Genomic DNA, 26,971 nt, shown 5'->3' on the forward strand with positions numbered 1-26,971 from the left:
TACTTAAAGATATTTTATATATTTACATTTTATCTAACTCATGGTAGGTACCTACTTGCTAATGAGTGACACATTGCGTTACAACCTTATTTCATTTAAATGAGAACCCCTTTTCTACTATAAATTTATGCCACCAATTGTCACTACTTAAATAGTTAAAAATTCCAAAAAAAAATAATTTGAACAAGTTCATTATTATATGGGGGGGCGGGGGGGGGGATAATGATTATCCATGGTTTTTGTGAATGTTCACCCTGTATACATAAATAAATGATAATATGCAATAATATAAATATTTAACATAACTTATATATTGTTTAAATTTATAATTAAATATTATTGCCTAATCACATATTTACATTGTAAATCTAATATCATTAATATTTAACCTTTTTGTTTTGTGTTCATATTGATAATAACATTACAAAATTTATTTTAATTTTTAGAAAAATTTAAGATAACAATATTTCTATATACTTATGTAAACTTTTTTTTACATTGAATAATCCCGATGTTGTTAACGTTTTGATTTTAGTTAAATTATAATAATTTCGAAATTGTGTACTGCAGGCTGCCTAGTTTTCATAAAGTGTATTGGATTTACTGTCGTAAAACAAGAATAATTACATTTATTGGTCAGAGTGATATGTATATTATGTTTTAATGCAGGCGGAAACAATATCAATATTTAAATTATCACAACATCGAGTCGACGGATTATTTTAGTTTTCAAACATGTATAACGATTGGATGTATCGTATAACATATTTTAAACACGATTTCGGAATTAAAAATAACGGTGGCCATTTTGAATTTTAAAATAAATATTGGGTACAAATTGTGCTTGATGAATGGTAACTAACAGTTTTTTTTTTTTATCACCATTGTTTCAAACTGCACATAGTACACAAATCCTATTTACATTGTTTTGTAGACGTTTGTACAATTTATCGAAACGAATAGATGAGAGTGATAAAAACATAATAATGTTAGGACAAACATTAAAACCTGCAATACATAAAATATGTTACTCGTCCGTATAATGTCCAGCGATAAAGTAAGTTTATATCGACTCTCGTCTGATAATATTAACACTGTTTAAGAGGCCATAACGAACGCCGTCGAATACTGTGCGCAGATAGTTTTATGGATGAGAATTTCAACCAAAAACAGTTAAACAACTCGCCGATTCCAATGTCCACCAAATTTACGACGTACGTTGGAAATCGCGTTGAAAAAATTTCGCACCAGTTCCAAGTATCAACATTTGATTGAGTGTCGAATCCCACTATCCTGGTGTAGATACTTGATCGAAAGTTATGTGTCGCATATTTTAATCTGTAACAAATAAATAAAAATTACAATACAGTATTATTTCAGAGGAAATCGTATCGTTATTAATTCAACACACAACAATAAACAGACGACGCTCTACGCACTACGGTATTAGTTTATAATAGTAGATTCATAATCTGCATTTTGAATTGAATGGCTGTTAATATTTTCTAGTTGATTCGAACATTATAATAAAATGTCAATGGTTTGTGCAAGTCGGTTGGTATACCGCAATAACGATTGTCTGCCACAAATACTACAATCGTTTTGTATTCCATCGTACATTTTGACACGACAAGACGACAACGCAAAATGCCCATCTTAAAGCCAACGCAGTTCAAATAAATTACGACTGAATGGAATTATCGTTTTCAGCGTGTAAATAATATAATAGGTAGTATTGTTTCACCGCGATATTAAGTGCAATTTAAGTGCATCGACTTGATTATTGGTACATTGTAGTAGCGATTTGTTGGTTCCCTCACGATGATTTGATTTCGAATTTAGAAAAAAAAATACATTGAGATGGATATTATAATAAAACATCTCAAATAATATTAATCATAATATTACTACCGTGGTTGACAGGGACACATTTGACTGTCACCATAATATGGACGTGACCAATACTCAAAATGCATGATATCTTTATTCACAAGTCACAACAGTTGGATATTTTCACTAAACTTTATTTGAAATTAGGAAATTACAGTTTTGAAAAAAAAAATAGATTACTAATTATTATTCCGTAATTCCTCTGATCCACCCCAATTTACTATACTGTCCAAAGCCCAGTGAATCACCTCGCCGTAGTTTCGACGTACCGATGATAATAATATACCTATTGTCACGTAATCATTATCGTACACAATTAAGATAACGAACGAAGAGATAAGATACGTTGATCGGGCCTATAACATGGTGTGTGTGTGTGTGTGTGTGTGGTGGGGGGGGGAGTCGTGGCCCGCGAGTGCGTAAACGAATTTTCGAGCGGGTTTTCCGGGGCTCGGAGGCGAGTTGAAGCACAGTGGAGGGGAGGAGTTGGTAGTTTGGGAAACTGCGTGTACGGCCGGAGGGCGCGATGGTGGCCGAGTACGGGTCTGCGCGCAGTCGGCACGACCCGCGGCGGCGGATCCTCAAAGTTTTCCCGCGCCCCTCTGCACCCACCCGCGACCGGGTGGCGCACACTGTACCCCTGCAGCCGCCTCGCGCTCTCGCGGCACCTGTTGACAACCCTCGGCGACACGCAAGGCCGCCGCTGGTGCTGGTGCTGCTGCCGCTGGTGCTGGTGCTGGTGCTGCCGCCGCTACCGCTGGTGCCACACTCCAGAGCCGCGGTTCCTGGCGAGTGGTGGTGATCCGTACGCGTGCCCACGCCACCGCAGCCGACGCACACGCGCACACACGTACAGGTGTCGTCGCCTATAACACTGGTGACGCGCACAAGCGCACGCCGTGCACCGCTATCGAGTCCGAAGTTCGCGTCCGACACCCCGTCGACCAGTGCCGCCGTCACGATTTCACAGAGGTAAGAGCACAGTTTTTTTTTTTTTTTTAAATATCGTTGCGCTCCGTCGGCAGTGGTTGTTTACTTCGACTGATGATGGCGCGTATATTTATTTTATTTTTTCGGGGGGGGGGGGGGGGGGGGGAGGTTGAAAATTGAACCATCATCTCACCACCTTTTGATTGATACACACACACACACACACATAATCATCGTCCACGCAGTATAGGTGCCGCGCGGTAAACCAAACAGCGTATCGTTCAAACGAAAATAAATCGAAAAGATGATTAGTTTCACGCGTCACCCCATTTCACTTGTCTAATGTCGAGAATTTATTTATATATGATGAAAAGGGGTGTTAGATACGCGAAATTGAACTGACCGGTCAATATCTATTTATCCCTTGTGACGAATCTGAATAATCGTGTTCATCTCGGTGTTTTTTTATTTTTATTTAAGCACTCAATTTCGGAACGGACTTTAGACAGCCCAATCATGTATGTACATGTGTATACAGTATAATAGTATGTAAAGTCAGTCATACATTGTGCATTGGAAACATGGAAAGTAATATCTACAATACTTACTGCAAAATGCAGGTTTATGACTGTTATTAACCCCGAATTACTTTTAGTATACCTAGTATTCAATGCAAAAAACTGACTTAAGTATATTATTATGAAAATATATTATTATTTTTTTTTTTTTTTGCTATTCAATACGTCGTTCTATATATGACGTATCAACAGAAAAAAAAAATAATATTTAAATAACTCATCGGCTAACAACAGTTTCTGTCAATGAAAGTGTATTATGAGCACAGTGAATGGTCCGATTCGTGGAAACATACTGTATATAAAGTTAAATTAATCATTTTGGAAATTGATTGAAATATATATTTCATTGTAGGTATAAGCTCGAGTAAGGAGTTAACAAAAAAAATATTATATACATACTGGTAACACACAATTAATAGTCACTAGTTACTAGTAAATGCATTCGAATACATTTGTCCAACCGCATAAATAATTGTTCGTTAATTTGCAATATGTGTCATAAAATATTGATATTGTCACACAGCTTATGTTTTTTTTAGTGTGGAACCTAACTGTCAAGTGAAAATTGTATGATGTAGCTGAAATAATTAAAAACGAGTTTGATTGTACTCCGTCATTTTTTGTTCTGCCCGAAATGGAATTGAAAAATAAAAACGACAACTAAAGAAAATAATAATAAACGAAAAAAATATTATAGCTATTTACTATTGTGATAATAATGTATTATTCATATAGCAATATATTATGTATATGTTTGTGAACAAGGTGATTCCTTATTAAACGCACTGCACACAGTTTCTCAATGAATTTAATGGGTTTTTTTTTTTTGTATACAGCAAAGTTCTTAATGCACTACGTTTTTGTATGAAGAAAGCGAGTATTGCTTTATCTCAAGGGAGTATTCTTAAGTTTTATATTTTCTTCCAATTGTATGCCAAATAATTACTTTTTTTTTTACAAAATAAAAATATGAAAAAAATAAATACATTTTCAATTTAAGATGCAAACCAGTCTTCAAGCCAGTCTTCTGTTTTTTGACCATAAATTTATTTACACTCATGGTGTGATTCTATATTTACAAGAAATTAAGTTGTATTAAAAAAAAAAAAATACTTCATTAATTATTACCTAATAACTTTTATTGGATATACCTAACCTATATATACCATACACCTAACTTTTCTTTTGTATACCAAACGTTCACGTTTACACAAAACCCATATTAGTGTTACAATTTACTGAACATGTAATCAAATTTAATGTTGCTATTCACCGTAACAGTATAGTTATCGTGACAAAATGAAACGGCCCGTAATACAATAATAATTATAAAGACAAAATTATCAATAGTTATTTGCATAATCAAGTTTTGGATATATTTCCGTGCTGCATTGATCACGCAACTTGTGTTTCCTCGTTAAATAATACTTAATATATTGCATAATATTTAATTTAAAAACTAAATTCAAACACGCGGGAATTTCATACTTATGGATTTAATATTTTAATGACTTATCATTATGGTAATTTATTTAAACAACAAGTTTTAGAAATTCACTAGGATAAACTAGCGCACCACGAAAGTAGTACCGATTGGTTGGTGCTAGTAAATCAACGCGGGTATACCCTTCCCATAAGTTATTATTTACGGCAAATAAATGTAATAATAAATAAAAAAAAAGGGGAAATATCAGTTTTTGGGTAAAGACAAACGCCATGCGCTGTATTTATCGACTGTGGTCCGAAAAAATGTAAGCCAGCGTGTAATAAATCTGTTATGGACATTGAATTCCTTAAGAGTTAAGACTAATCCTATTTACTTTTTAAGGAGAAATCTATAATAGTTTGCGATGAAGAATTTTTTGTATATTACTCTGTATATAGTTGTATAGAAAAGTTAAGGTCCCACAAAATATTTAGTACCTTTATATTTTATATTATATTTTATATTCATAAACATTTCACATAACGTTAACGCTCACGAAAGGTACCTAACCGTCTTTCGTCACCATAATGACATAATAATGATTTTTATACTCAGACATGATTTTTGCGACCTACCAATACCTTGTTTACTGTTGAAATACATGATAAATGAACGCGATTCCTTACGTTTAAATGTACACGTAGTTTACAAATCAAATCAGAATAGTGGAATAGTCACAAACTTTATGATAGTATCAACAAAAGCTAAGCAATATTGTTTAAAGATAATAATAATGTATCGTAATAATAACTGTTGAAATAATGAAATGGTAAAATACTTGTTGTATGCGGTATGCATACTATTGTAAATTGTGCAGTTTGTATGAACAATTAATTAATTGACATGTTATTCTGGTAAATATATTATATTTTAATGGAACTATTTATATTTTTTATATAACATAAAACTACCTAAACGCTATGTTAAAATAAAATAGAACTCCCCTTCCTGTAAATTTAAATTTCTACATAAAGAATACTTTGGACCTAAGCCCGAGTATGGGATGCATGAATTAATCTAATACATTTCAACCATTTCTCTGATCCGATCGTACAAAAATTTTAATCCACTTATACATTGAAACCTGCGTTGTATTCACGCATTTCAATTGACAATTTTCAGTAAATTGAATATGGCTTCAACTTTAATTAATATATCAAACTAAATAATTTTCCATAGGTACAACAATATATTATAAATGTGGTTATTAATTATTTCATTATGTTGTGTATGGAATTATAGTACGTACCATTATTCGCCTGGTTTGTGGCTTTTAGCGCAGTAACGCTTAAATTATGATTATATACATTGTGGTAGTATATTATTTTTTATTATTATATGCGTTAAGTTTTAAAAAATTATTTCAATTTATTTTAAATGTCATAATTTATGGTTGGAATAGTAAAAATACATTGGTATTTTAATCATACGTTACTGATATTATTAAAATAATGTTCGTTTCAAAATCGAGTAAAAATGAGTTATGATTAAAACTCGTATTAAAAAATTGCGTAATACCCTTCCACAATAACATCCAAGATGTATAAAATTATCGTAAAACGTTATAGTTTAATAATGACTCACATTTTTAGTGCTTCAATAAAGGGATGAAAGAAGTAGAAAGGTAGCATAATAATTATTTGTACCTATTTTAAATTTTTTTCGCATTCATTTTTTTTGATTACAATCTATTTTAATACATTTAGTGGCCAAGCAAAATAAAATATATAAACAGTTCGTGGTCGGCCAAGATTTTCTCGATCAACGCTTATAGAATTTGTTTATAGAAAATGCTGTTTTAGCGGTACTGTATAGTGCACGTCAGCCACTACGGTATTTTTTAGCCATAAAAAAAAATTAAAACAAAGTTTAGTACAATATATATATGAGTGACCATGTTTAATCGGACCTATTACGTACAGTTAGGTACCCATCTTCTGATTTCTGATACGTGACGACGTGCACGACTCGTATCTCTCTTTACGAGCTATGCATTTAGTATAATAATATTATATGTATATACTATGTGTGGACTAAATTGCGATTTAAAGATAAAACAACATTCGTTAGTTTTTAAAAACAAAATTTTAAATGTTTTACTTGCCTTATTTATATAAAATATTTGTATCTATTCACCAAACCAGCAGACGTGAGTCTGTTGCCTGTATGCCGTTTATAACAAGTATGAAATAATATTATATCAAAATAAATAAATCATGTATATAATATGTTTACATATGAATATAATTTTGGGCTGGATACGCGTTTTTTGTTTTACTGACCAATATTGTTCGTAAGGTTTTCGGTGTCGTGGTTAATTATTAACAAAAATATTATATTTATAATAATTCATAGAATTTCCTTGCAGAGGAAAAATGTTTAGTAGCGTGCTATGGTTATTTTTTATCTATGTCTCACCAATACTTCATATTATTATGAAACATGAATATTGAATGTACCTACTTGTTTTATATGCAGTGGTCAATGCGCATTAAGTTATTAAGCATTAATACCTGACTCACATGCATCTAATAGTAAGTAATGGTTTACAGCCAAACTTTATTAGAACATTTTTTATTCTACATGCTATTATTATAAGATATCATTCATGATCAAAACAGACATCATCCTATAGTTATTTATCCTAGTTTACCCGCTGGATTCTTTACTCCCATTAAGCTGTTTATATGCATTTGTTAATCCAGGCGATAGTGTTAATTCGATTTCATCAATCAAATTAAATAGTTAATGCGCGTCAGCCTAATGTGAATTAAAAAGGCGTTATATGCGCACCTGAATTCCGAATTAACTTAATGCACATTGATTTTAATGCGCAATGACGAGTGCAATAGTGCATTATAGTAGGTGCACTGTAATTTGTAGGTCAGTAGGTGGCAAGTATTGTAGTTTTGCATAAGAAATAAAAAAATAATAGACAATTATTAGTTAGGGTTTTTAAAAAAAAATTTTATATAAAAAATTCAAATAAAAATATAGAAAATAGAACGATAGCAAAATTAATGTTGTGCGTTAAAATAATAATCATAATATTGTAATTTTATTCGTTCGTATGTATGTGTATCCATAAAACACGTCATACTCATATTATGTAGTTTACAAAATATTATGCAGAACAATTTCATTAACCGAATTCATAAACTTTGTGGTGTTTCACAGAGTGTTATACACAACTTTTGATGCAAACTTAAAAAATAAACGTTATTCCACAAGTATAAAGTTTATGCGATTAAGTTTAGAATCCAAAAATCATAACGACAAGTATGCGATTTTATTACAAAACCATTCATTCCCCAATTTCTTGTACTACGCGTTTACACAGCAACAGCATTTTGTGACCATTCGGGCGTACTACAAATATCATGATGCATACAATCTAATTAAGTTAAATATAATTATTATTGGTAAAATTATAATACGTATGCTTGTGTTTTTCGTATCAAGCAGTTTTTTAAAAATAATGGTGTTGAAACCACGAAGAAATTATTGACAGACATTTATTTATAATGGTTTTTTGAACGAAGATAATATGATTTTCATCTCAAACCATCAGTTTTATTTAATTGTTTTTTTTTTCAAATCGTATTACCTACCTAAGGTACTTTAAAACAATTAAAAATTCTACTATGCAGTAATTCTGTTCCAAAGAAATGTTTACAGTAGAAATACGCATTTGTATTTTCTAATGGAGTTTAAAGAATGAATATAATTTTCTCCATGGCATATTTTATTCATTTTTCTAAGAATTTAACTGTCGCTGTCAAATAAAATAATAATATTAAACGGCGTTTATTTTTGAAAATGTGATACTTTTAAGCCGCACGTACGCAGTCGCGTGTCAATTGAAATACCATTCTCGTAAGAAAAAAAAACTGTGTAAACGCATTTATCATCGGTCTGAATAATATTAAAGACTTGGATAGGGAAATCTAATTTGTCTTAATGTCAAGCTGATTTACTGCACCATGGGCGAATAGGACTTCACAAGATGTGCGTGTGTGTGTGTGTGTGTGTGTGTGTGTGTTGTATAGTTCTAAAAATACGAATTCAACTTGAGCCTTGAGGTAATGTTCTATTTATCTATTTCTATTTCTTACAATTTTCATCTTGTCGTCTTCTCTATGTAATGATTGTTTTCTTTCCAATATTTTTCAAATATTTCACCCAATATTATATTCAACGAAAAGACACTATAAATAATTTAAGATTTACACACAAACATCGCAAACGGCAAGTTTATGTTAGGTAGGTGGTAATCAAGTAGCATGGTGTCATTATATATTATATACTTGGATTGTTTCGCACTTTTTAAATTAAATTACACTTTAAAATGCCCTACAGATCAACAAGTCCATTGAATCTACTGTCGTTGTAAAGTGCCATCTTGAATGCCATTGTTAGAACATTACTCTCGTATTCTATTATAAAATATAAAAACACACGGTAGGTTGGTATTTGAGGACCAGCTAATAAAGTAATGTCGATGTTCATTTCTTCATTCATCATAAGCTGCGTAGTACGCCATGGCTTTGAAATCTAACACGTATGTGAAAAAGTCCAAATTATTACGAAATGTTTGCCAAACAGAACTTTACAATCTGTCATGATACATTGGCAAAATATATAGTTGCATAACGTTTTTGTATATAAATACAATATTACTATATACTACAATGGTGTATGCGAATATTCTTAACTTTTAATAAGTCTCATTAGTCATTACGAATGTATGGTTCAGTACAAACCAGAAATGCATTTTTGCATAGCTATAACAATAATATTTGTAATTGCTGTTACAAAAACATTACCTAGTCGATAACAATAATAATATGAACAAAACGTGAAGATACGTAGGTATTCCTATAGGTATAGGCTTGACAACGTTTCAATAATCGTCCAGAAATGTTTGAATAAACAATATAAAATTTTAATAAATAATACAGCTAAAAAAAAAAAAAAAAATTAATGTCTCACATATCGCGACATATCGTTCGTATACATCCACACTGGTGATACACTATACGCAATGATAATCAATATTCCGTAAGTAATAAATTCAAAGTTTATTACGTCATGTTATATTTACATTTTGAGGTTTAGGTATATTTCGTCATCAACATAATAATAGCTTGTTAAAAACTGATTTCAAAACGTTTGGGCTTGCGACTTCGTTCGCGGTACCTATTGAGTATGTCTACCTGTAATTATTATAAAATTTTGTCAGCGCGGCTAAATCCACAGGAAGTATATTATAATAATAATATATTTATTATTCCGCCGCGCCGTACCGAAACATCACTGGGTCGATACAATTTCATATTAATTATTGCCGTTTTTATTTGCTATTGTTATTGTTTTATATTCTTCTTTTAATCATACAACAGTTATTATTTCCATTTCGCAGTGGTACCGTTTGCAGCGGTCGCGATGTTAGGGCGGTGCACAATAATTAGTCGTCGTCATGCCTTACGGGGGGGGGGGGGGGGGGGGGGTGTACCGCTGCAGATTGCGTCGTCGCGCGAACGTTTTCCGACAGTTTTCCGACAAGCTGCTGCTAGCATAGTACCTAACAACGCATCGGCACCTCCGAAAAATATTAATATTATCCCCAATGCTCGGTTTAATGTGCCCGACAATATTTCGCGTGAAAAAAACCTCCGTTACGTATATTATGGCACTCTGCTTAATGAGACCGCCCGGCGCAATGGCCGGTTTCCGAAAGTAAACGACGCGATATTATGTTAGGTATATATATTGTCGTATTATATATAGGTAGGTTATAATATTATAGTCGGCCGGGTAGGTGGGTGTATTATGCGATATCGGTCACGTCGCCGAATACGCTGGCCGGTTTTGGTTTCAATAACGATTCGTCGTCCCAAGACCCCTTTCGAAAAAAAATAAAAAACAAAAAATGTTGTTTTCGTGTTCAAAGCAAATATTGACTGTCAACCATTCAAATGGAGGCCTTCAATTACATCGGATGAATACGAAATACGTATATAACATAATATACATCGTTCCCATTCATGCATCAGAATCACGGGGGACTAACCGATGTTTCGATGTTCGGATTTGATGTACATATAAAAGAGCTTTGCGTACAAATAGTGTTGCAATTTGTTTTATCGAACACAACGAAGTTCGGTCTATAAATACAGGTTATTCGGGACGGCATAATAATTCGAAACGTTTTCGAAGAGCGGTTCGCGTTTTTTTATTGTTTTTTTTTTTTTTTTCATTATAACAGAACAAATCGTGTTTGATCGGTACAGTAAGTTTGTCGTGTTTGTTGTCGAATGGATTTAGTGTTCTTTTTGGAAAATAGAAAAATAATAATTTGTGCCTACTAATGTATATTTTGCTATGCATTTATTTTATGAGCTATATTATTATTTGTATAATATTATGATATAATTATCTGTTATAGATGAAAAAAAAACGCATGTTATCTTGCTGTGAGCTAAGCGTATCTAGCTTTAACAGTTCTTGGATAAATCAGGTTATAGGTACTAAAATAAACGTAAAATAATTAGAAGAAAAATTACATCTTTTTAGTACGAACATTACCTATTATTTATAAAGTTAATGATATAGTTAATATTAACTACTCTAAAAATGGTTACCATTGTAGAAAGTTAGTTTTTTAAACTTACTTTGTAAACATTTGGCAAACGATTCTGAAAACGTCTATTAACATAGTGGTATATTTTATGATTCTATTAACGATAACAAATTATACACAATAATGAACAAGTTATAATTTTAATTTTCTATTACTATTCATTCAAACTTCCTTTTCAAAGAGAAACAACTCTGGCTAAAGAGTCTCTAAAACTCTTCATTGGCTTTATTTCGGAATTCGAGCTACGTTTTTAACGATTTGAAACTTTTAATGAAAAGTTTAAACGCGTGTACGGAGATCCGATGAAATGCAGCGAAATTTCTACGAGCGCATTTAATTAATGGAATTTGGGACAGTACTATGTCAAAAACATTTCGAATTGTTGCCCAAATGTTCGATACTAAACAGTACAAATCCGTGTCAAATACGGACAGGTGTATTTCGTGCTTCCATTACGTACATAATACACGCGTTTATAAAAAGAATAACAATTGTAAATAACAAATCTAAATTTAATTAAACTCCGGTTTAGTGTTGTGTCCCTTCTGCTCTGGAGACCGGAAGAGAACCAATTAATTCGTCGGTTCACATGTCCTGGCTGACGGAAGACCCTTCGCTGGCAAATTGTGATTTTAATACTGTAGCACGAGGATTTTCTTTCCGGATAAGGTTAATTATTGCCATGTCCAAACTGATGGAAGGTCACACACATATATATATATATATAAATATAGTGTATAATATGTATACATGGTGTATGGGTTTTTAGTTTCTGGGAAACGATCGCGGACACGCAACTCCCTTTGGCCCAGTTTCTGAAATGTACACCAACTAATTACTCACGTAACCGGAACGGACAAAAGGGGTCAAATAATATACTTAAATTTTCTTATCTCGGATATTACATGTTTTGTTGATAAGCCTACCAAAGTCCAAAACCAACGATTTTTTTATATGACATTATCATTTGATCGGTTATTATGGAGTACCTAGGCATTCAGACTGCAATAACCATCATCAATCGGAATTTTAACTTGTGCGTGTTGGATTTTTTTTTTTTGAACAAATTGTTACTGTTTGCAATCATAATCGGTAGCCCGTGTGATTATTTTTGCTCGCATATAAGTCCCTCAACTACTTGTTTTTAACGAGACAACTTTTGACTATATTATACCAGATACCTACCACGCATGAATTGCATATTGTACATTTCGTTGTTCCGCATGAACACATATGGTTTTGTACAAATACACGAATATTGATGAAGGAGGTTGATGAATAAAAGGGAAAAGGGCTAAGGAGCGTTCGAAAATGACGTCATAAAAGGTCTTTGATGTCAAATCAATCTCTAACATACTTGTGTCTTACATAGGAACCCTTTTGTTTTCAATTTTCAGAAATGAACAAAGTATAAACATTGGTTATCCTCACAATGAATAGGCACCAAATTCATTTCTGGTAGAATTTGATAAAAATTATACGTTCTTATATCTGAAAAATATTTGTCAGTACATTTCGAGTTATGCAAGTTTATAAAATATTTACATTTTAAATAGTTAAATATAATATTTTGTAGGTACACAAAATAGTCAACAATTTCAGAATGGTGTAATTTTACGCTACACGTATTTATTTTTTTTTAAACTTTTAAAAGAAAAAAAGTTTAAAAGAAAAAAAAACTCAAGTTTTGCGTTTATTGAAAATGAATGTTTTTCCAGGGATTTGCGTCCCTATAAAATAACAATATAATAATCAGAAACAAGAGAACGTTAACATTTTAGATTTTGAGTGGGATGAATATTGGTGTTTTACAATGATGTTTTTTCATTATTTCATTTTTTTCGGTAGGAAGTGTACAAATTTCACGTTTCACATTTTCAGATATACGGTTGGTTTTTTTTTATAGATAAACGTTTACATAATAATATATAGTAATTATTCGTTTGGACTATGAAATTACTGAATAGACATTTTGAAGCTTTTCAGATTTTTCAATAACTTCTATATCGTTAAGACGGTCATCTGGTAGTGGTTACCGACCACCTCGAACCCAATAAAATGTCGCTTTAACGAGTGAAACTGACGTTCCGATTGATTGCATTTGTGGTGGTATTTACAATGGCAGGCCTTGCTGTAGTTTTACTTTTTATTTTTAATTATCATATCGTTGAAGATTGTTGGACTAACCATTACATCGTTTTTGGTTGGAGTTAAACTGTATTTATTTTTCATAATATATACTTAAGAATTATTTTGTTACCTAGCTAAAAATGTATTTAATTGTCTGCATAAAACAATGACGTACAAAGTGTACCTAATAAAAAACTTTGAGGTGTAAAATTTTGTTTACATTGATTTAGTAACATGATAATAGTTGGATATAGTTTACAGTTAATGTTTAAAATTCTGTAGTCAATGGCATGTTATTAGGGGCATATTATTATGATCTATAACGGTGTAGATATTATTTAATTACATGTTATTCTAAATAACCGGTATGGTTATCACACAATATTAAACAACATGGTATGTTCTTCGTGTGGCCATACATCAAGCAAATTAACTTATAACCTAAAAATATTAATTGTCCAACGAATATTAATAAAAATAATATGTATTACGTTTCATAAAAGAACACTTTAAATAGGAACACCTACTGTAATTTTGTACCGGACAAATCGGAGTGAATTAATATTATAGTTGCGTTATCTTCATATTAATCGCCCTTTTCTGCGCTTTAAATTAATACAACACAAAGTTTTGTTATTTTAAAAATAATCTTTAGCCTAATAAATCCTATTAATTGACATAAATTAATATCGTTTTATCCACACAAAGTTTTATCTTTAAGTATAATATGTTAGTACGGCGCTTATTCGGGCACCATGATTAACCATGAAACCGCCAAATGAATCGTCGGTATCCGTTATAAATGCCACGCATTATTTCCGTGCTTAAATATTTAGAACGCACGGCAATAACCATTACGGTTTTCGGTTCTAAGGTATTATACACAATAATACTATATCCGAGAGGTTTGACAACGATAAATTTGATATCTATGATAATTTGATCATGCGGCGCAATGACCGCGTGTACTATCGAATGGACACCAAGAATATTTTTCAAACATTAAAAATGGAAGATTAGTCGGTAAAATTTTGTTCGAGTTGATTTCTTCATCACGTCGTCGGATTTCACGACGGCAGCCGCTCTTTATATTTTCTAAATGGTACGTACTAACGATTTATTTTTCTCTCGACTGGTCGTAAATTAGCTGAAGCTGTAAAATATTCGGTTAACAATTATTTTGGTCACGGTCGTCTCGGATGTGCTTCGAATACACGTCTCGACCGGACGAGGATGGTCGTTGACAACGTTCGCATGATCTAAAATGAAAAATAAAAAATATAAACTAAATAAAAATTCAAATTTATTTTAATCGCTAAATCGAATAAGGCACGTCTTAAAGGGATATCATATTGGGTTTTCGTAATTTATTGATAGTCCAACGACATTCTACATAATATGATGTTACACAGTCTTATGAAATGGTTGGCTTACGGAAAAATACGCGATCCAAGATTATATTATAATATACGTTATTTATATATGTCGTTTAGCCCGTGGCGACCGAGGCGTAAACTCGAGTGAGTGAACTGTTATACAATTTGGGAAATCATTTTATATATTTTCATCTTCTTGCTGCAAATACTGTGAGCCAAATGTTTTCATTTATACGCAATATTATATATAGTATTACATTTGACAGCGCTTACCAGAATCGTATCCCAATATTGGTTTGTGTACGACGTCGCGATTACCAAACCGAAACAGTTCATCAAAATGAAATTCCACTACCTATTATATTATATTGGTAACACGTATATATTATTCGATATAAATAATTGATTTACTGTAAGTTTCCGTAATGTATCATAATATATCATAGTTTTAATTCACTCGACGTGTTTACTCGCTAAGGGTTAAACTGAAAAACGAGTAACTGTAAGTGATATGTACGCAGAGATAAAGTCCAATCAGTAATAAATTACCTCTTTCATCGTGTGACATAATAATATTATACTCAATGCGTATTGGAAATCGCTGTCATGCTGTAATAATAAGGGTTTCCTCTAATATCGACACCTTAAAATCGGCCGTGTTTGTGGCACGCGATCAAGAGTCGTTTTAAAATACTAATTGTTATTTTTTCATATGGAAAGGCGTTACACAACTACGTAACATACCTTCAATTGTGTATTTTCGGTTTATACCATCAATAAAAAAAATAAGTAATATTTCTTACGAGGAAAGTTGTATGTAACTGAACATATTGGATGCCATCAAAGATAGAACGTTGTTGTATCATATTACATTTTTTAATCGTTTCATGAATACTTTATATGAAAAAACTTGCAGAGTGGATGTTTAATTTAAGTTTCATAAAACATTAAAATAGTTGAGCGCAAAATCTTTTAATAACTATGAGTTGCATTTAAGTTCAAACGTTATGGCTTACGTTCAAAAGATATTTTAAATAGTTTACACTTAATTATTTTGATGTTTTGTTCCTTGATAACTACCTCTATTCGGAAAAGAGTAAAAACAACCGAAACTCGGACATTTTGAAAAATGATCTACCTCTACTGTAAAGCGATATTAAAACATAAAATAAAACTATATTACATCGAAAAGCCATTAAGTTTCACCCTCAACTCATAATGTACAACACGAATGACTCCGATGATTTTAAAATATAATTATAGTCACATAGGTTTTTGATTTTTAATTAAACACTGTTACACTACCTACATTAATTTGGATTATAATTTAATATAATATAAGTTATAAGTACACTCTACACACGTAATATTACAATGCAATGAAATTATTCAACTCAGCGTTTTGCGTTTGTGCCCACTTTTGGTGCTCTTTTAGTGAGCTAAAACTTTATAAACTCCCTCGATTCCTCTGGTGACAATATAGTTTTCTATACATAATGTTCCCTCATCATCACTTATCATCACCCATAAACGGGGCACAACCTTCTATAATTTCGACTGCTCTTGAATGAGATCGGTATGAAGTCATCCCGGCCCATTTACCTGTCGAAATAAGTCAAATTCATTTTTATTCCAAAATAATAATTTAGTTCACCGAATGCGATATAATTGTAATAGTATGAAGTCCTAGTATTGTACACTATTTTACAAATCGTGAATCGCAAATAATGTTTTCCACTTATAAAGACTTTAATATAATCATTAGGTTGGTAATGGGTATCGTGTTATATTATACAGTTTAAGTTTAAAATTTAAGGTTGTAGGGATGTCCAGGCACATGTGTTTTTGGAAGAATAGCTTAATTAATTTTCAATGAACATGTATTAAGTGCGGGAAATGGATTTAATTACATTTGGAACTCATATAAAGGATAAAACCCATTGTTTGAAATTAAAACTGTAAATACTATATTAATAGGTATATATTATATAAAAAAAAACATTTTGTTGTCTGCAGACAAAATTGCAATATATTCAGTACGAATAATAACTTTTGATCAAAAGGTTTAATACGGATAACTCGTTTATACATTTTTGTTATTTAATTTTTGAATTTCAAGTCAAATACAAATTCTTATTTATTCGTAAATATAAATGTTTGAAACTTAATAATGAAAAAGGTTAGGTAACGTTTTGAAGAGAAAGTCAATAGTGTGGAAAATATGACTATACTGTCATTAATCATCTAAAATGTTTGTTTTAATGTTTTAAATGGTATGGGTACTTTAAATTATGTTCCTGCACCCAAACTATACTTCGTTGTTTATATTTTAACCAATTACACCATATTAAAAATAGAATTTAACTGTCATCGATTGAATTATTTTATTTAGTAATTAAATATTCATACACACACACACACATCATTTAAAAATATAGATCGATAAACCATTATCGCTCAAAACTGTTTTTTATAATGAGCTATCGTTCAATTCAAAACATTAATCTGTATGCTTATTGTTGTTTAATTTTTTAGACGGTTGATTGTTAAAAAAAGGCTTACGTGTTTCATTGATTGCAAATTTGACATAGAGATTATACTTAAAATATGTCATTTTTAATATTGTCTACTCTTATATTTTTTCGAAGTACTTATTTTTTAATGTTTTAAAATATTTTTTATTTCACGTGTCAATTATTACAGATAACAATGTGTTATACAATGTATTATTATTAACTGTACAACATGTTTGGATAGCGCCAAGATATAATACTTTGTGGAACAACATTCAATGAATCAGGTTTATTTTGTATGTTCAAATTACCTACAATACGTCAATACGTCAATACGACAATACCTACTGACTTTTATATGCTTTATGTTTCCTAATGATGTATGTATGTGTTGTAATATTTTACTTTTATTAAAGATTGCGTATGACCGAATTATAACATAATATAGTGTACAATATTTTATAAATTCAGGGTTTTCAGTGTAACTATCTTCGCAGATAAGTTTTAGTTACAGCCAAAATATAATATGCTCATTAGTATTGGATAAATCGATAATAATATATTATATATGACGGTGAAAGAATCATTTGATTTAGAGACGTCAAAATGCTCCGATGAGTTCAGATAAATATAAAAATACCGTAGATCAGTATTTCAGTTAATTATTTTTATTTCACTGATCGGGTAGTGCGATATTTCGCCCGATGGGTAAGCGATAGAAATAAATCCAGAAAAACGAGTATTTGCACTCTCCTCTTGGAGCTTGGAAATAAATTCATTCTCAAATCATGGCGCATCAATCTTTCGATGGGTTGGACTAGAAAAAAATCCAATCGTCAGACACCCCTCAACCTTTATCCAACAACCAAACCCCAAAGGCACTGTTGTCCGATAGATTACAATTTATTTATATTGATGGCTAGGTATTTTTTAAGAATTTCAACAGCAAAAGTAATAAGAAAAAGCTTATTTTTCAAACTATCAATGGGCAATCAATTAGCAATAGCAAAATGGTATAGAAGATATTTGTATCGGTCATTCATTATTTCGAACAGCATCGAAACATGTTACAACAGTACACCACGTTAAATCTTAAAATGTAAGTACTAGGTACATTATCGGAGTGTACGTATGAATTTCGATTTCTGTAACTGAACGGAGAGGACGTGAATGTATTGGTTGTACCCAGTGTCAGGACTTATCTAGATAAATTATCCAGATAATAATTTTCTTATCTTTTATCTTATCTAGATAAATAAATATAAGTTATCTAAGTATTAATTTTAGATAAAAATTTAACTTATCTAGATAAATTTACAAGATAAATTTTTTGGAGAAAATTAGCTAGATCTGTTCGAAAATGTTTTATTTTTATTCTCATTATCTGAGGTACAACTTGTACGTAAAATAACATCCAGGGCTAAAAATATATGACGTTATTCTGAAAAGACTATAAATTATTCCTATTTAGTACTTATTACTTATTAGTAATTAATATTCTGTGCTCGGTTAATAATATATAATGTAATATACTAATTAATTTATGCAATTAGCCTATATTAGTATATTACTGTCGCAACAAATATGTCAAATTCCCAGAATTTTATAAATATTTTTAAACTATAATTAAAATACGAATAATAGAACAGATGGCAAGTTATAACCACCGCCGTCCCAAACAAAATTCCATAGAACATAATATTATTCATTGAGAAATAAAGATAAACCAGCCGTCTATTCTTTCCGTATTTGCAATGCGTCTGAAATTAATGACAATTGATAAGTCTGACGAGCAATACATGAGATGCTATTTATATATTTCGGGTTTTATGTTTTATATTATAAATCTATGGACTATAACCAATTTTAGTTGCACATGCCTTATAATAATAATTCACATTATTTCGTATACACAAATACACAATACTCGTAAATATCTTTTCAATGTTGTTAATTAATAATAGTACGTGACACGAAAAGTGACCACCTCACCACCCGCCCGGAAAGAACGGCCGTTAGCCATGGGTTCTCTTGTGTGTGTATTATTTTGTGTACTTACATGAAGGTATATATATTTTTTTAAATTAGTTGTTTTAATTTTAATTTCTAAAATTATCTGTTATTTAAATATTTATATAATTTTCTAGATAAAATATTTTTATCTTTTATCTTTTTGTTAGATGAATTTGATTTGTTTATATCTTCTATCTGTATCTTAGATAAAATTTAGCGTTGTTAATATCTTTATCTTTATCTAGATGATTTTTTTGTTATCTGTTCCTAACACTGGTTGTACCGTGCATTTCAACACCACACGGAGCTTTAAAATTGCGTCAATTTTCAACTTTGATGGTTAGGTGGTTTTGATGGTTTGGTGGTTTCTTTTAGAAAATTGGATATAGTTGGTAGACTTTCAGGAAGTCAAAAGTTTTAAATTCCCAGTACTTTTTAAAATAATACCCATGTTTTCTGCTACACTGGTTTTCGACTAATGTTTTTTTGTTGTAATTCAAAAACAAACAACCCCTGACAAATGAAACGTTAATAATATATTTTTATAGAATTTAAAAAGACATGAGATAATTTAAAAAAAAAAATTGGCTCTTTTATTTTTAGATATTTGAAATTGTCCATTTATTATTATTCTTTTTACGATTTTTTACGAAATCTTGGAAATGTAATAAACATTTTCTAACAAATTATTTTTACAGTAGTTTAAAGACTTCAAAAAAAAAAATCCACAGTTACAATTTTTTATAGATGTTTGAAGTTAGAAGAATTATAAATTATTTTATAGTTAAAAATTCATAGAATTGTAATATACTTGACATGTTATACAAGATTCGTCATAAGTTGTCTTAATTAAAAACTTATCTTTAATAACTAAAGCCAAATCCTTAGAAATAGAGACATAAATCTTTTTTTACATATTCAATGTTTTATCATTTAAATTAAATTTAACACACACACTATATTTACCTACACAATGACGATGTAAACTTTAACTTACTGTATTGCAGAACTATTTTCATGTTTTTTAAAAACATAATTTATTGTGTGATTCCTAGCATATTAAATATTTTATTTTTAAAAACGCACATATGGTACAAAGTAGAGACATTGACAGCTACATTATATAATGCATGGGATTTAAATTTTTCTCTGATAAACTTTACATTTTTTCACCTAAATTTATTAAAATAATAATACAGTAAAATGTTAATTATATTATATTTTCAATCCTCAATAGTTTATTATTTTATATAGTGTTATATATTTATGACCAAATACTGTTAACGATTTGTATTCAAATTGCTGAAATCATGCGCAGGAAATATAATTTATGTGAGATTGTAAAGCTGTACAATATACTATGCCATTATGGACAAGCATAAAATTATTATGCTTGAAATTTCTGTTTGTGTTTATTATAATTTACATATTCGTGCGTTTTATTTTTTATTTTCAAAACTCTAAATAATTCATAATAACAATAATAATAATAAATAAAACGTTCACAACTATTCAATCCGAACAATACAATATTATAAAATGTTTTATGTTCAAAATATAAGCACATAATACATTAGTACATTGCACTGTTCGTACCTATCGACGCTTTTTCTCCTGTAGAAATTAAACGAAAAACAATTAAAAAAGACAGAATCTACAGAAAGATATATTTATATTATATCTTGTCGCGACAATCTCTTGAATGACGCTCCATAATAGAATATTCATTTTGAATACAGTTTTCTGTTATTGTGCGTGTAAAAAAAATTGAACTTACTTTTTTCGAAAAGCTCATCATTACTTCGTATTTAAAATTGTTTTTGAGTCGTACCGCTGCCGTCCGCTGTGTCGTCCACTGCACCACAATATCATGGCTGTAATTAAATCGTATTTAACTGTCCCGGTGCACAATCGCCGACGCATAATGTCACGGGGACATTGCAGGGAACGCGGCCTTTGAAATAAAATACTTAAGGTGTGATAACGATTAATCGTAAACTATCGCCTCCAGACAACTCGTGAGACAATGGTAAGACGCGTTTTTATGGCAGACGCTTGTCCGTCGCTCATAATCTCGCGGTTAAACGTCTGTGCGATAAGCACCTATTGTTGTGATAATATATCCTTCCAGGCGACGTTTTCCCAAAATGCTAAATTTTAATCTCTGTCGTGTATACCATAAACATAATATTATAATCATATCGCGTAATATATTATAGCGACAACCACATCATTGTATTTTAATAAAAATATAACAACATGCACTTTTTCTTCGACTCGTAAAGACGATTTTCTTTCACGGTTACGATTGCCAGTTAAGGTAACATTATATTATATTGTGTGTTTCTCCAATAAAATGATATCATTAACTATCCGAACGTAATTTTTTTAATTGAATACTTCTTAGTGGCTTATGGAAAATGCGGAACCCAAGCAATTGGATTTAATTAATAACTTATTTTAGTTATTATATGAAAGGAAAACCTTATCTAACGATGATCTACTCCAAAACGTAATTTGTTTTGATAATATTATTGATTCAACCATGCATCACACAATTAAAATCATAAACAACGATTATAATCTACAACAATTAGGTCAAGTAAGTAGATTAAGAAACTTGAATAGAAGTTATAGAACCATGCAACCCCGCCTGACTCTGGGCCATGATCTATAAGATTAGCCCAACTAAATTATCTTGTGTTTTAAAGGATAGAACAGTAAAACAGCGATTATTCTTTATTAAAAATAAATAATATTTGAACTTTGAAGACATTCTTAAACAATAGGTTAGCATTACATTATGTACCTACTGCTTATTATGCTAAGGTAAAGTCAATAGATATTATATAAAAAAAAATATGTTTTTATAGTAAATTTGCAATATATTATTTTATAATGTATAAGTATAACATATATGCAATTATACAGTTTAAACATAAATTAATATGTTCTTACGAATTCGTCAATACTTACAAGTACAAATATTCTTAATCATTGACAGTTGAAATTTAAATCAACAAAAATCTTTGTTTCATGCGTCAGTGATCAACATAATACGTTTTTACTTGAACATTCGTTTTTTTGTTTTCGATGTATATTATATATATATATTGTCAGTTCCTCTGTTGAATTTATTTATAAAAGCTATCATGTACTATTAAAGACTTTGTAGTGAACAAGAGCATCTCTGAACATTCTGAAAAATACGATACATCACACCACCATTCGTGGTAATAATGACATTTTCCTGATCCACTCACACCGCAACGCATACCTACAACACCTTTATCCCAGAGTAAATGAAAAAAAATATTTATATATTTTTAATATGTATATTCATATATTTATTAATATTTGACTTTAGTCAACAATCTTTCCATCTATGAACAAATTTATTGCATCCGTAAATTATACAGAAGTGACGGCAGCTATTGTGGAGTATCAAATAGTTTGGTTATAGCTAGTTATTAGATAATAATACTCGTTTCAAAACAATAAAATATATTATATTATATTACAGAGATATTAAAATAGTAATATAATATACATGATTTTTTATTTTTTATTTCCTTGGAAAAAAGAAATCAATTTTATTTTAAATACAGTTATCATATGTACCTAGCTATAATTTAAGTGAAAATAAAAATGTGCAGTTTTTTAGAATTATCAATTATTTATTTATTTTTAATTCTGATAAAAATAGGAACATATTTTAAACAACGCTTGCATAACAAATATAACATTATGATGATACATTTTGCATTTAAAATAAATGCTGTAAAATATAATATATTATGTAAGATAGTAAAATAATGTTTTAGACATAAAAACAATCTTAAATTGTTAACGATATTAATTTTGGATATTAATTATTTTGGTCGATATAATTCATGGAGTAATTAATAATAATATAATAAAGCACTTAAGACGCATACATTTAATTTTAAAGTTAATGCAATGAAGTATTTTGTAGTTCAGCGCGAAACGTAATATCGTAAAGTATTAATAGTTGTAACTTCGGCGTGGTCCATCTGAGAAATAAAATCGTTATTACTATATAGATAATATCTGGATTAATGTCTGGCGGTAATCTTACCTCGAAACCTCACACATTAACGGTCTGTTGGTTAAACTACAACTGTGCAGCTACTCGGCGCTTCTCGAACAGAAGGTTTTCCTCGTTTTTTCATAGGGCGTTTATTGTTATTTCGTCGAGATTCCAATATCACCTCCATGTCATATTGCGTGTTTACCGTTTCGTCACACGCCACTCGTAACTAACGATAGGTTTTTCGCAGGAAAACAATATTGCATTTCGACCAATGGTATCATTTTCGATATTCGATTTCCCGCTGCGCGTTCGTATATTATGATAATGCAAGTATAGGGTACGCATTTTCGACAGACAAATTACGGAGTCGCGACGACCGTTACGACGCGGACATTTTTCCCAATACATTATACTTCGGGTCCCCCATTTGGAATTCTGTCAAACATGCAAGTGAATAATACGAAACGGATTCCCGAATAAATGTATTCCGTTTCGTTTTCCGTATATTATTATACCTCTCCATAATGATATAACACGCTGTACACTACTCGTGCGCACGCGCGTCACGTCCGAACCGACCGCCGTCGTCACGTCCGACCGACCGCCGTTGGCACCAGACGTAATATTATCTCGTCGAAACCATGTTCGTATTACATAATATTACAACAGCAGAATATAGTATAATATACAAAGTATTCGGACCCGAAACGAATAGCCCCCCGCCCCCCCCCCCCCCCCCCGTCATGGTGTACTCCCACCCCGCGGAGCTGCAGTGCGACTCGATTTTTGCACGACTAAATTATTATGACGTCATCGCGCCCTGTAATGATATAATATCATTACTATATGATAAGGGCTGGAAATTCGACGAGCCAAAACAAAAAAAAACCTATGAAGGTTCCCTATAAAAATTGCATTAATGTCCCATAAATGTAAAACAATTCGTGTACTTACTTATGAATATTAATGCTCTCACGAGAAACTATGATTATCAATAATCCGTACCGAAACGAACATCGTATAGCTAGAAAGTACCACCAGCAAAAAACAAAACGTGTAAACTGCGTTGAAATCCCACCCCTAATATTATGATAAACGATTTCGTGTTAGTTAAAAGGACAAAATGCACGCACGTCTCACACGTAGAGTCATCTTCGTTTTGTGCACGGCGATATTATTAATACGATAAAATTATCAAAGCGATATTATCTACAACCTATATGTTACGACAATTTATTATCATCATGTTAGATGGTCCGTGAGCTGCTTTTAAATTTTCTGGTAAATATCTCATGGAACACGATGGAATGATAACAATTATATTAAAATAATAATTATAATAATAAATGTAGTCGTTTAGTTCGTTTTGGTTCATCGTTCACGTGAATTGTATAACCGTATTATTAGTATTATAGTTATGTATTTTTTTTTTCGTCAAGACGTATTTCTCGCTAAACAATTGTTTATGAAACGATAGTGACCGTTTTTTTCGATGGGTAAAATTTAATTAAAAGTATACTTTATCTAAGCATAGAATTTAGTATTTAAATTAATTTGAAATAGATATTAGAATATTAGATAATAGTACAATACATTGTAAGAATTTTAACATATTTTAATAATTTAATGCTAATCTAAAACGTTTGATAAGATGAAAATTATCATTCTCTTCGTAGGGTTCCGCAATATAATAATTGGATGGGGTAAACCTCCTATTATAAACCATAAGATACATTTAGCTAAAATTATTTTAATTTCTAGAACGTTTAATTTATGTAAACTGTATTCAAAACATTTAAATTCAAGAGGATGAATTTTCTTTTAAAACAATTTATAAGTTTAAGGTACTAATTTTATTTCTTCAAATAAATTAACGCATTCAAAAACAGTGAGTTTTTATTTAGAGTTAACATCGAAAAATTACCACACTAAGTATGAAATGATCGTATCTCGGCATAATTTATTTTAATGCCAAATGTCAAAAATGTATAATATTTATATTGTTTTTGTTTACGCAGTGAGTGCATATTTTATAGTTTATACCGATCATAATCAAAATAAGAATATTGTATAATACATTAAGTTGTTATTCGAGTTTCAAAAACATAAATTAAAAATGTTGTCTATATCTATATAATTAATCGGTATGAAAACTGAAGAGTAACACGTAAGATAATTTTATACTATGCGTCCTAACGGAATTATTTAAATGAATTGTAACAAACGTACAGCAAAGTATTCAAAATTCCGAAATAAATAGTTCCTAAGTAGAATGTGTAGTAATTTTCAAGTGCCAGTAATCACCGTGCTGTACAAACGAAATTTGTATTTTTCACATCAATCAATTTATTATGAGAACGATAATATTGTTCATACGACCATTAATCCACCATGGCCGCATACGAATGGAATATTGTAAAAGTATCGTAGACCGATCATTTAGATATCTCTCTGAAACAGCGGCGCTGCCGGTTGTACAATAATTATTATATTTCTAACAAAATAATTCCGAATAGCAAATTATACAAAAACATACTCGTGAAATTGGTGGTGTTCAGCTTGTTAATTAATGCAATTGAAATGAAAACCAAATACATTTTTTATTTATAATTCTGAACATAATACGCTTTTTCGTGGGCGTTGATTGTAAACAAAAAAATAATTTTAAATACATAATATATTGTAAAAGCCATACATTTGTGGTTATTGCGACCAGACGTTTTATTGTGTTACATTTTACGTCCGTTATAAATGTTAAATTTTGATAAATCAAATCATAAAATATTAGTTTGAATATTTGAGACCATGTAGGTAATTTTATATTTATACCCACGTCAAACGAAACCGCTGTGGAACAAGTGTTTTGGACACGGGTTTGAGATTGATTGAAATGTTGGTGTTTGTCAGTGGTGGTTTGGGTTACACAAACATAAGTGCAAATGCCAAATGGGCCATTTCAAACCAATTAATCTTTGATCAAATGTGAACTTGGTGCTATTATTAGCATTTTGGGTATCTATTAATTGGCAATAATATTTTATATACTATTTATTTTGGAAATCGAAAAAATAGTCTGACTTGTATTCCTCTCGTCACATCAAAATACTAAAACTATTTAATATTATTTGTATTGATAACATTTTGCATAAATCGGATTGAGTCACTGGTGCGAAAACGTGCATTTTTTTTTCGATAAATTGAATATAATATTTTGTTTATCGAGAGAAAAAAACATTTTCACTGACCATTATAATAAAATAGTATAATATAATATACTCAATGATATTATGTAATGGTCTACGAAAACGGTATTTAATATAATTTTAGATTTAATGGGAAAAATAATATGTAAAGGTAT

The 26,971-nt window shown here is 30.7% G+C and overlaps 1 protein-coding gene across 3 annotated transcripts in view; it reads left to right on the top strand.

Moving 5' to 3' along the window:
* The first annotated feature begins 2,631 nt into the window (after positions 1-2,631).
* Positions 2,632-26,971, top strand: part of LOC132946068 (BAI1-associated protein 3) — a 170,892-nt gene continuing 146,552 nt past the window's right edge. For 2 of the 3 annotated variants that reach the window (XM_061015891.1, XM_061015892.1), the window contains exon 1: positions 2,632-2,862. The gene's annotated coding sequence lies outside the window, so the exon portion shown is untranslated. The remainder of the gene's footprint in view (positions 2,863-26,971) is intronic. The other variant, XM_061015893.1, reaches the window with a different exon arrangement.

This window comes from Metopolophium dirhodum, chromosome 6 (assembly GCF_019925205.1).
Source record: "Metopolophium dirhodum isolate CAU chromosome 6, ASM1992520v1, whole genome shotgun sequence".
NCBI lineage: Eukaryota > Metazoa > Arthropoda > Insecta > Hemiptera > Aphididae > Metopolophium > Metopolophium dirhodum.